Raw genomic sequence first — 12,381 nt, forward strand, 5'->3', positions numbered from 1 at the left:
CAAGTTTTTAGTTGCTCGACAGTGTTAGTTATGCAAAAGCCATTTGCTTTCCAGTTTTTTTCCAATCGTTTTTTGTCACTAGTATAATTTTAAATATGGATAAATAAGATAACATTCAAGTTTTTTTTTTTTTTTTGCTAAAAACTGTATAAACCTAATGCTAATCTAAGATGTATCTTAAATCTATTACGACTAATGCGGTGTCCGTAGGAGGTATATATTGCTGTATAAAAGTGGGAGGTTTAATATTTAGCACTGTAATGTAGGCTAGCATACATCTTTGTTTTTGAGGGGTACAACTATTAGAACATAGGGATGATGACATCATCACTGCGTCCGACCACTCAGGAGGTGAGGCGTGGGGTTGGGGCGCCCAAACAAATTCGATGTTGCACACCCTTGAACCCACAGCCAAGCGGCAGCCATGTTGAAACTCTCAGGTCAGTCTGATCCTGATGGCTGAGATCTTTGAGGAACACACACACACACACACACACACACACACACACACACACACACACACACACACACACACACACACACACACACACACACACACACACACACACAGAGGTTCCTTGCTTGATAGATAGACAGATAGATAGATTTATGTGAAATGGTCAACTGACCTGTAAATCAGAATTATTTTATTTATTTTATTGAAATCACTAAGAATTACTGTGTGTGTGCTTTTCTAAGTCTGTCTTCTGGATTTATTTACCATAGACCGTCAGATATGAACAGCATGAAGCGTGGAGATACAAAGAGATGGATGATGAAAAAATATTTATTATTAAATTAAATGTAGATAAACTGTAAAACAGCCATTAGCCCAGTGGTTCCCAACCTTTTTCTTTTTCAATCCTTTTTCTATTTTTCTATCACAAATGTTTGGCGACCCCAGACTCTTTTTTTCTCTGAATTGTGATAATGTTTGTTAGTTATACTGTGTGTATACAAATACAGAGAAGTAAGTATTAGTGTAAAAAAGTGACAATATGCACCAGCTCAGTGATTTTGATACAAAATTGTATTTGAACTATAATTTACATTTGAGAAAGTGAAAGTATAGGATACAGTTGTTTGATATTGTGAGTGCAATGTTTCTATTTCTGCGATATTATGTATTGTTTCGTGCAAACTATAGATAAATAGATATAAATAAATCAAATGAAAAAAACATCGTTTTAATCAGCAATTCAATTTTTCTATTACTAGACATTTCAGGTGATTTTAATTCCAGGTGACCCCACCTGGGGTCCCGACCCCAGGTTGAAAAACCGTACATTTGCCTGTTCCTTGCCTACGATAATTTCATTGATTCTGTTTTTTAAGAATTAAACATGATTAAAATGGTATATAGTTTTACAATACAGTGGAAAGCCTATTTATTAACAGACCGTACAAAATAATTGATCAATGCCCATGTTTTTCAAAAATAGTTGTTTAATCATATAGTCTATCTATTTCCTTTACATTTGAACATATATAACTGATTGTAACCACACTGGGCGTCCTAGTGTACTTTGAACCCTCAGCCGCACCCTTGTTTATCATAGGTGAAGATTAGACATGATCGACGTACACCTCAGCCAATCAGCTTCCCGAGGAGGCCCAAGTGGAGGCGGAATGTCCTGTGACGACGATTGAGTAAATCCAAAATGGCGCAGTCACTGATGAAGTGACAGATCACTGTTCTGAAAGTTTAGGCTGTGCAGCTCGATTTCAGCGATTTTGAAGGAGTTGAAACGGCTCAAAGTTTGTGCGTCCGTAGATTGAAATGAAGGGGAAAGAGCGGTCACCGGTGAGGAAGCGTCCCCGTGCTACGGAGGACAGCAGAGACCGAGGTGGAAGCTATCTGAGCGGCAGGAGGAGCGAAGCCCCGCCGGGGAATAGTAGCAGCGCGGCTAACGGCTCGGTGCAGTCCGGCAGCTCATCCCGCAGAGGTTTACACGGAGACAAAAGAGACTTGAGGGAGGCCGACAGACACAACCAATCCGGCCGGGCCTCTGCAGGGTACGACTACGGGAATGTGTCCGGGCTGAAGCCGCACGGTGTCGCTGACATGGCTGCAGAAGGTTCCCGGGCAGGTTCACGCAGCGAGCAGCGACCTCCGTCCGCCCCAGAAAGTGAGTACAAGAGTCTAAAGATCAGCGAGCTGGGCTCCCAGCTGAACGACGAGGAGATAGAGGACGGGCTGTTTCATGAGTTTAAGAAGTTTGGGGACGTGAGTGTCAAAATAAGCCGAGAAAACGACGAGCGGGTGGCGTTTGTAAACTTCCGGAGGCCCGAGGATGCCCGGGCGGCAAAACACGCCCGCGGCAAGCTGGTGCTGTACGACCGGCCTCTGAAGATAGAGACTATCTATTCCACCAAACGCAAGAGCCACTCACCCGTCACCAAAGACAGTTTCCTCCCTGGACACAGAAACATCCACCCTCAGAGGGCCCTGTCCCCCACCGGGCCGGGCTACAGAGACTACCGGCTACAACAGCTGGCCCTGGGCCGCCTCGCTGCTCCTCCACCCCCACCACCACCACCTCACCTCAGGGATCTGGAGAGAGACAGGGGGTTCCCCCTCTATGAAAGCAGAAACAGAGCCTCATTCATCCCAGAGTGTGCTGTTTTCCGGGAGGATGACTTGATGAGCCCAGAGGATGACCAGAGGGCTAACAGGACGTTGTTTTTGGGCAACTTGGACACCACTGTTACTGACAGTGACCTGAGGAGAGCGTTTGAGAGGTTTGGAGTGATCACACAGGTGGACATTAAACGAGCAGTGAGAGGCCAGAGCAACACCTACGGATTTGTAAAGTTTGAAAATCTGGACATGGCTCACCGTGCCAAAATAGCCATGGCTGGTAAAATAGTTGGCCACAACCCCATAAATATTGGATATGGTAAACCAACACCCACAGCAAGACTGTGGGTCGGAGGTCTTGGGCCCTGGGTTGCACTCACAGCTTTGGCTCGAGAGTTTGACCGTTTTGGAACTATCAGGACTATAGACTACAGGAAAGGTGAGGCCTGGGCTTATATCCTGTATGAAAGCCTGGATGCTGCACAGGCTGCATGTGCTCATATGAGAGGTTTTCCTCTGGGTGGCCCAGACAGGAGACTCAGAGTGGATTTTGCAGAAATAGAACACAGATACCAGCAACACCAGTACATGCAACTTCCTCTCCCCCTGCCACACTATGACTTACTGCCAGAGCACCTCCCACCCCGCCTCACTGACCCACTGAAGGCGAGAGAACGCTCACCTCCTCTTTCTGCTCACTTCAGAGAACGAGAGCCGTACCCTGCTGCTGAGTGGCCCACACTGGGTGTACACGATAGGATTCGAGGAGCTGCCTTCGAACCCATAGATCGTCTGGAGAGGCGCACACAGGAGAGCTGGACAGTAGAGCGAGAGCGGGACTTTCAAGGTCGAGACGTCAGCCGTACAAGGAGACATTTAGATGACGGCTGGCTGTCGGAGCGCTTACCTGACAGTGGGGGCTATGGGCTGCGGCACCCTGGCACCTCATCAGAGCGCAGTCCAGGAGCGGGCTGTCGAAACGGGGGACGCTACAATGACAATGACCGCCCTCCTCACGCTGGCAGGAACTCCCCTGCTAGAGAGCGACAAGATCCTGGATGTGTTGAACGGAAAAGAAAAACACTTAGCCCAGCCGAGATTTCCTCCAGCATGGAAAGGGGGCGTAAACACAAAGAAAGCCCCTCAAAGAGAAATGATCAGCGAGAGCGGCTCTCCCCCTCTTCCAAGTCTGGCCTCGGCAAGCTGATTCAAATCTGGCAGGGATTCCTACTGCTGAAGAACAGCAGCTTCCCTGCATCGCTGCACCTGCTAGAAGGAGATATTAAGGTTGCCACCAGCCTGCTAGTGGAGGGCTCCACGGGCGGCTCCGTGTCTAAGTTAAAGATCAGCCAGCGCCTGCGTCTAGACCAGCCTAAGCTGGACGAGGTTTCTCGCCGCGTAAAGGCTGCCGGCTCCAACGGATACTGCATCCTGCTAGCTGTTCCTGGGAAATCAGAAGACAACGGAGTCCAAGACAGCAGCAGCAGCTCTATGGAGAGACCCCTGAAAAACCTGGTCTCCTACCTGAAGCAGAAGGAGGCCGCAGGCATCATCAGCCTCCCTGTGGGGGGTAGCAGCGACAAAGACCACGGGGGTGTTCTTCACGCTTTCCCACCCTGTGAGTTCTCCCAGCAGTACCTGGACGCCTCTGCTAAAGCTTTCGCCAAATCAGAGGACGAATTAATGGTGATGGTCATTATCAGAGGAGCTTCATAGAAAAAAAAAAAGCTGTTTGTGTGCAACTGTTTATTGGCTCAACATGTGTTATTGTGTGAGATGGACAAACAGGAAGCAGTGTTGTAACTAAGCAGCAAAGAGGGAAGGGAAATGATGATGTGAAAGCCACTCTATCCTTGGGCACATTTTAACTGAATGAACAGTGCATATTGCTTCAGTTTTGTTTTCAGATGTATGCACATCATTTGAGAGTATACCTAAAAGCTGCCATTGAGTCAGAATCAGAACCAATTTGATCTTTACTTTTACTTTGTATAACTACTTTCTTTAACTTACAAGTCCCAGAGAGAAAGCCATTGACCTTTACTTTTTATCTTTTGGTTTTGCTAAGAAATAATCAAATCACATAGTGGTATATTGTGATCTGATCACAATAGAAATGTATTGGAAGACCCCGATAGTTGAATTCATTGCTCCTGGATTTTTGTTAGTCTAGATTAATTCGATACATTTTTCTCCTATATTATTATTATTATTATTATTATTGAGACCTCTTAGTATTCACATTAATACAATTTCTTTAGTGAAATAAATTCTCTGGATCTTGACATTGTGACTTAGTTTTGTTTTTTTGTTATCTGTTTCCCCATTGTTTTCATAAATGAAACAAGTACAAGATGAACATATCCAAAGTGTTTGTAATAATTAAAACTTGTTAAACAAAAAAGGTACAGAAAAGTTTCACATGATGTTAAAAGGAGGTCTTTTTTTTCAGTGAATTTAGACCTACAGTCATATTGGAATTTGTGAATGAGTCCCTCTTTTTGAGCTCAATACATTGTTTATACCTCATTACATATGCAGATCACATGCTGGCTTTTGAAGTTTTTCACTTGTCATATAAAATCCAGTACATGTTGCAGTGATTCTACTTGGGACAGAGGATAATGATGATGCAGAGGTCTTATCATAGGAAGCAGACCATAATTTGTAATATTCCCAGCAAATGCACAGGTTTTTTTTCCATTCCATAAATCATACTTGTACAATTTCTCTAAAATAACTTTAGCTGTCTATAAATGTATTCTGTTCATTGGATTTAGAACAAAGTGTTACAAGAAAAACAGTTTAGCTTTGATTTGACAAAGAAAATGAATGAAACTGCAAAGATTGTTTTTTTTTTTTGTTTTTTTAAATTTTATAGCAGGATTCCAGTGATTTTATTAAGGCTCAAATACAGGTAACTTTTCAGTGTATGGGCACTGTGTGATCTGCATGAGGCATTTTGTTGAGATGACAATGTTCACCAAACAACGAATAATCTTGTGAAATCCTGTTGAAAAGCTTATCTTTAAGATAATTTTTTTCTCTGATTCCGATGTGTTTTTTTTGTCGTGTGAAAATGCCGATGCCTCCCAAACTGTTTTCTTAATCGATGACTTGGTCGTTTCCATCCTTTGACTTTTGTTTGTAGCTGGTACCACATTTATTTTGATCAAACCAATATTTTACTTTATTTTATATTTGACATGTTAGATTTTTATAATCCGCTAACTACACCAGCGTTAGTTTAGAAAAGCCGATGTAAAAGAGGAGCTGTATGCAATGCAAACCTTTTGACCGGGTGTAGAACATGCTGTCATCTTATGTGTGCAGAGAAGGCTGCTCTGCTGCGATCAGAAAACTGCCTCCTCTGATGGAACTGTTGACTATTCATGTGTTTCATGCTTTGATTTTTGGTTCCATGGGAAACAAGATTTTGTGCAGTGTTTACTCAAGATGTCGGAAGAGAGAAATGGAGAACGTCAGTGCTCATGAGCCTGAGAAGTAGGCTGTACCTAACTGTCAGGAAACCATGCTGAGTGCAGCATGCAACCACTAGATCTTGTCTTAAATAAATTTACTCTTTCGTGGGAAACACCAGTGCCTCGGAACAAAACCTTTGTGACGTTTTCTTTTCTTGGAATTGTCTCTGAAACTACAGGCTTTCACTTTTGACAGCAGAGAGGAGTGAAAGTCTGGGAAGTGACGGAGACGTCTCTGCCTGCTTTTAGAATGATTATGTGACCCTCCTTCAAATTGAATGCTAAAATGGGTTGTCTTTTTTTGCACCTCATGCTCGAGGTGTGATCCTGTTCATCAATCACATCTAGAGCTGTGGCTCGATTGAAGGCTAAGCTGAAACAATGGCTGCCTTTCGTTCATCGCCCTCTGTGCAGGAAGTGCAGCAGAACTGAGTTGATCCTCAGCGAGTGTCACTGCGGCAGCGTGAGGAGCTTCCTGCTCTGTTTGTGTCGATAGGGTTTCTCTTTCATTGGAGTTTTGCAGCACAGCCTCTTCAGTGTTCTGCTCCCCCCCCCCTCCCCGTGCCGGAGAAAAGCTTTAAGAGTGAGACAGTGTCTGCTTTGCTTCCCAAATATTGGAAGAGAGAAGAAGAGACCAGAGCGTTTAGAGCTCTGACCTTTAGCTGCGGTGTTGAAATAGTTTTTACACACTTCAAAGTATTCCTCCTTGCTGAACCACACGTGGGAGTGACTGCTGTAAAGTAGAGGAACGTCATCAGACTGCTGCAGGACGGGGCTCTTGTTCCTGCTCATCATTGCGGGGCCCACATTCAACACTCTGCTGCTGGACTGGAGGTTCCTGAACAGGGTCCTGGACTGCCTCAAGTACAGTTACATCAGAGGTAAAGTATATGGGCGGCCAACAGGTATGTACTGTCATAACTAAAACAGTCCTCAGAGTGTTGAGTGAATAATGCACCAAAATTTACATATTACTTTAAAGATGTAGATGATCTGAATTGTATTAAAAGGTCATAGGGCTTTAAAAGCAAAACTTAAAAAAACCCCTCCTGTTTAAAAAAATAAATGTATTTGACCTTTTTGATGGTAAAAAAAACCAAATTGTATTAGAATGCCTTGCTTTATTTAATATTTTGTTGAAATTGTCTATTCAAGAGTAGCTTTTCATACCTGAGCTTGCAGACCGCAATACAATTCTCAAAATGTAGAATTTGAATACAAAAAATTGTGTGAAAGTGGTTAAAAGTCGTAATTTGACGCACACACACTGGGCGCAATAAAATATCCTTTGGATGTGTTAACCAAAGTATAGAAAGTTTATGATATCCATGTGAAATTCAATTCATTTCAACTTTATTTATATAGTGCCAAATACATGTTATCTAATAGCGCTAATCACAAAACATAAAATTCCTAAGAAAAAAAATAAACAACAAATCCAAGCTTTTTCTCTCAAATATGTAAAATTTTAATGATTGAAAGCCTGGTTGAAAACAGATATTTCTCTACTTTCTGAAAGTACGTTGCACAGGTAGTGTTATGTTGTGCACATAATCAAATACTGGGTTTGTTGAAAAGCACAAGCTTGATTGTCTTTTCTATTTAAAAAAAAAAAAAAACTAGAGGTGTCCCAATCCGATATCCAGAAAACGAATATCGGATTTTATCGGACTGCATCTAAAATCACCGATATAAACGCTCCGATAAAATGTTCCACTGCAGCACATCTATCCATAGGTGACTGTGGTTCACACTCCAACAAAGTAACCAACTGTTGCTGATTATTGTTCTCTGAATAACATCACGTGATCAAGCCTTTTCTAACATTCCACACTACAAAATAAGTAAAAGTATGTATGATTCGTACTGATATCAGGTCAATATCGGTATTGGCCGATACGCAAGGCTGCAATATCGGTATATCGGAAAAGTTGTATCAGGACATCCCTAAAAACAGTAAAAACAAATAAATTTGCTTGAACGTTTTAATGTTGAGAAATGAAAACCTATAATCCCATGAGTTTGCTCAGTGTAGCTGAACTGCAAGTAAACATCTTTTAACAGAGCTTGTAAGATTAGTTTATTTTATTGGTTCTCAACTAATTTGTCCCCAGGATCCACATCAACCCTTAAAAACAAGCTGCAACTTTTGAGTGATTAAAACATTTTTAATAAAAAATAAACCATCACACAAGAATCTGGTGTCGTTAGTATGAAATATGTGCACTGCATGATGTACTAATTCTTTGAATAATAAAAAAAAAAAAAAAAATTCAACCCATGAACTTTAAGTAGAAAATCATCACAAATTCAAAAATCTTTGCAGTAGTTGAATGTATCATTTTTCTGCCTCATACTGTTAGAAGTAGAAATGAATGCCACCTGAATCCCTTCAAAAGAAAAGCATGTGTTTTTGTTTATTTCTACTAAATGTTTTAGCAGGTCTCTGTGACCCACCTTTAGGTACCGAACCACCATCAGTTGATCTTTACTCTGTGCTGTTAGGGAGGTGTGACGTGTTCAAAGCATGGGGGGAAGAAACTGGATTTTTTTGCTTTACTTTCAGATGATGATCATTAAGTGTTGCGTGTTGGAGCCAGAGACAAACCCTTGTCTGGAGGAACACGCTCACTGTGAAAACCTGAGGTCGTGAATGCAAATCAGAATCACAGCGTTGGTGAGTATCAGTTACACGTTTCTATGATTGTGTGTTTCACACCTGAGCAGTATTATGGAAGCTGGTTTTTTTTTTTTTTTTTTCATGCCCAAATAAAGGAGTTTAATTGAGATGTTTGTGTCCCAGCCTTTTTTCTGTGAAAAGCTTTTAAGTCCATTGCATTTACCATTTCCATAAAGTAGCTTTAACTCTTTATCTATTGTAAACAAGTGTTTAAGCCTGCAGATGAAGCCAATGTCCCACAGGGAACAGATAGGGCGTTTTCTACAGTTGATTTACTATTGAAAAAAAAAATTTAACAATGTGGTGCAAAGTTCAGCAGCCATGGGTTGAAGCTCCTGCTTTTTGTGTGAAGTTTGCATATTTTTCTGTGGGTTTTCTCCACAGTCAAACATGTTTAACATGAATGTTAATGTCAAGTGTTGTGAGAGTGTGTATTACAGTGACTCTTAACAGGATAAGTGCTTTTAAAGATAGATGAGAAGATAAAGGTAGAAGAACAGTGTGTTTAAAACTACTTAGAGCATATTCAGTACAGTGCACAGAGTAGCCACTAGATGGCAGAGCCCTCAACGTGCTGCACTGGTTCTCCTGGGAGGGTCTGAGCAAGATGAGTCACCCCACTTATAATTCAGCCTTTACATGCTCATCATTCTCACAGTGCAGCCTCCTGTGAGGCCTTCAATGACCTTCTGGCAGCTGCTTTCCTTCATCTTTTGTCCTCAGGCTTTGAGGCACTCAGGTTTATTATGCATTAACAAAGGGAAATGGGCAAACATTTATTTCAACATGTATTCCAATTTTTAAGTTCATGAACTTACTTGATGCATTCCCACATTACCAGGAGTTGACTGGTGTTGGATATGAAGCATGTAGCCTAAACATGGTAACATGAGAGTGCTGAGCCTAAATATGGAGCCCTAACATCCGTGCAGACTCTTCAATCATTCATCCAGCAGAGAGCCTTCACGCTGCGGCAGCTACCACCTTTAAATGTGCTGCTCTCACCTGAAGCTATGCAAACAGTAGTGCTCCATCACGACTCCCATTTACACTATCAGGTAACTCACTGGGCAGGGCCAGGTAAACATGAAGCAGCTGCAGGAGCATCAACAATTCTCCATTATGCAAAGAAGGAAAGTTGAAGTGACTTATCTGCAGAGGTCTAAACAGTACTAATATCAAGTAGACGTACTGTTGCTTGATTTAATTTGTACTCGAGTACAAGTAAGGCATACATAAAATACTCAAGTACAAGTAAAATGTAGCTCAATTAAATAGTAATGTAATGTAAAAGTTACTTTAACATTTATTGTTGCTAATAAATCGTGCCACGGTTCCCTTGCATACAGTAAACGTCTCGTGTATAAACTTAAAGAAGTAAGAGACAAAATCTTGCACAATTGGAACTTATATTAACATATGTACATTATATATAATATAAGAATATATAAGAATTTACTCCGTAACGGTTGGGTGTAGAAATGTATTGAAGTACTTTTCCTCTGTTAAAATGCACTTAAGTACAAGTAATTTAAAAATGTACTCAATTACAGTAACATGAGTGCTTGTAATCTGAACCTTTCACCTCTGCTAATTTGTCCATTGATTATAAGTCACACTGTAAGGGTCTTCTGCTTCTGAGTTTCTATTAAAGCAAGATTAATGACAAGTCATTCATTTCAGTGTTATTTAAGAAAAGGAGTTTCACAAAATGATTTAACGGGAAAACAAAGAAAGACATTTCATTACAATTGACGAGATTTAATGCTTGAGAGGTGTTGATCATGTCAACTAATAGTTTAAATGGACTATATTAAGCTAAAACCAGACAAAACTAGTCACTAGCAAAGGCTAGAAAACCAAAATGATTATTAGAATACATGGCACGATAGACAATAGTCAAAGCTAGTTGCAGTTTGTTGCTACTTTTGAGTTTGGTTTTAGTTGGAATTAAAGAGCAGGACATGTGGAAAGTCAAGAATAATACAAGTTTTACCAAAGAAAAAAAAAAACTTAAAAAGAAGAAATCACTTTTGATTGACTGAATTCTTATAGTATTGGTGTCAAACTCGAGGTGCGGACCAAATCCGGCTCAAGAAAGGATCCACATCGACTCGTGTCAACTTGGTTCCCAGTAAAAAATACAAGGAAAACATTTAAGTAAGTATCTCACCACAAACTATGACAAAAACTATTAGTGCATGGGGGAAAAAACAACTTAGCTCCACATAAAGAAAATACAAGAAAAACATTAATTAATAAGTATTTCAGCAGAAACTATTAGTGTACAAAAAAACAATTTGAGTGCGTAGAATGAATGTCATCTTTAGCCCCTAACACATGATGTCAAGTTAACAAATCCTGCTTCATTATTACCAATGGATTTACTCTTTAGGTGCAATTAATACTGGAACAACAACAACAAACCGCAGTGTGTCCACAAACAGGTTTGCATTTATTGAAATATCCATAGGGGATTTTAAACCAGCTATACAAGCTGTGAACACTACACGCATGGATAAACAACACAGATCATGTGACATGTAACATGTAAATTATTCACCAACCATGAGAGAAACTCAATCTTTGGCATCAAGTGACATTTGGACAATAAACAGACAAATAAGTATGTCACAGTGCAGAATTGGCTTTGTATTGAACATGAGTTCTGTTGTAAATCTACATTGTGGAAAAACCCTCATATTCATCATAGAAAAATGAAAAGAAAAAAAAAAAACATGGTATATTTTCAGAATCAGAATCAGAAATGTTTTTAATGGCCATGTACAGTTTTAAGGACAGTACAAGGAATTTGTCTTGGTAGTTGGTGCACAAAAAAAACAAACAACCCAGCAACAATAATAATAATAATAATAATAATGATAAATATAAAGGATGAGGGATAAATAAAGGATAGAAAGAGAATAAAGGATAAATAGGATATATATACAGTGCAGCAGATAATGTCATCATGGAGGTGGTGATCGGGTGGGTGGGGGGTTCAGTGGGTGACTTGGGGTGTGTTCATGTGGATGGTGGCAGAGGGAAAGAAGCTGTTTTTGTGTCTGGAGGTTCTGGTCCTGATGGACCGAAACCTTCTTCCAGAAGGGAGAGATTGAAACAGTTTATGACCGGGGTGGGAGGGGTCGGCCACAATCTTTCCTGCACGCCTCAAAATCCTGGAGGCGTACAGGTCCTGGAGGGAGGGCAGATTGCAGCCGATGACCTTCTCTGCAGAGTGGATGATACGCTGCAGTCTGGCCTTGTCCTTGGCCGTAGCTGCAGCGTACCAAATGGTGATGGAGGAGCAGAGGATGGACTGGATGATGGAGCTGTAGAAGTTCACCATCATCTTTGTTGGCAGACTGAACTTCTTCAGCTGCCGCAGGAAGTACATCCTCTGCTGAGCTTTTTTGATAAGGGAGCTGATGTTCAGCTCCCACTTGAGGTCCTGAGTGATGATGGTCCCCAGGAAGCAGAAGTACTCCACAGAGCTCACTGTAGAGTCTCCCAGGGTGAGGGGGGTGAGGGGGGCTGGGTTCTTCCTGAAGTCTGCTATCATTTTACATAAAAACTCACTACTGCTACATTGTGATACTTTTTAAATCTTTTCCATTCAACTTATTGAACTTTTTTGG

At 41.1% G+C, this 12,381-nt stretch overlaps 1 pseudogene; it reads left to right on the forward strand.

Moving 5' to 3' along the window:
* Positions 1-1,639: 1,639 nt before the first annotated feature.
* LOC114463334 (RNA-binding protein 15 pseudogene) lies at positions 1,640-11,575 on the forward strand (annotated as a pseudogene).
* Positions 11,576-12,381: the final 806 nt, after the last annotated feature.

This window comes from Gouania willdenowi, chromosome 5, assembly GCF_900634775.1.
Source record: "Gouania willdenowi chromosome 5, fGouWil2.1, whole genome shotgun sequence".
Classification (NCBI taxonomy): Eukaryota; Metazoa; Chordata; class Actinopteri; order Blenniiformes; family Gobiesocidae; genus Gouania; species Gouania willdenowi.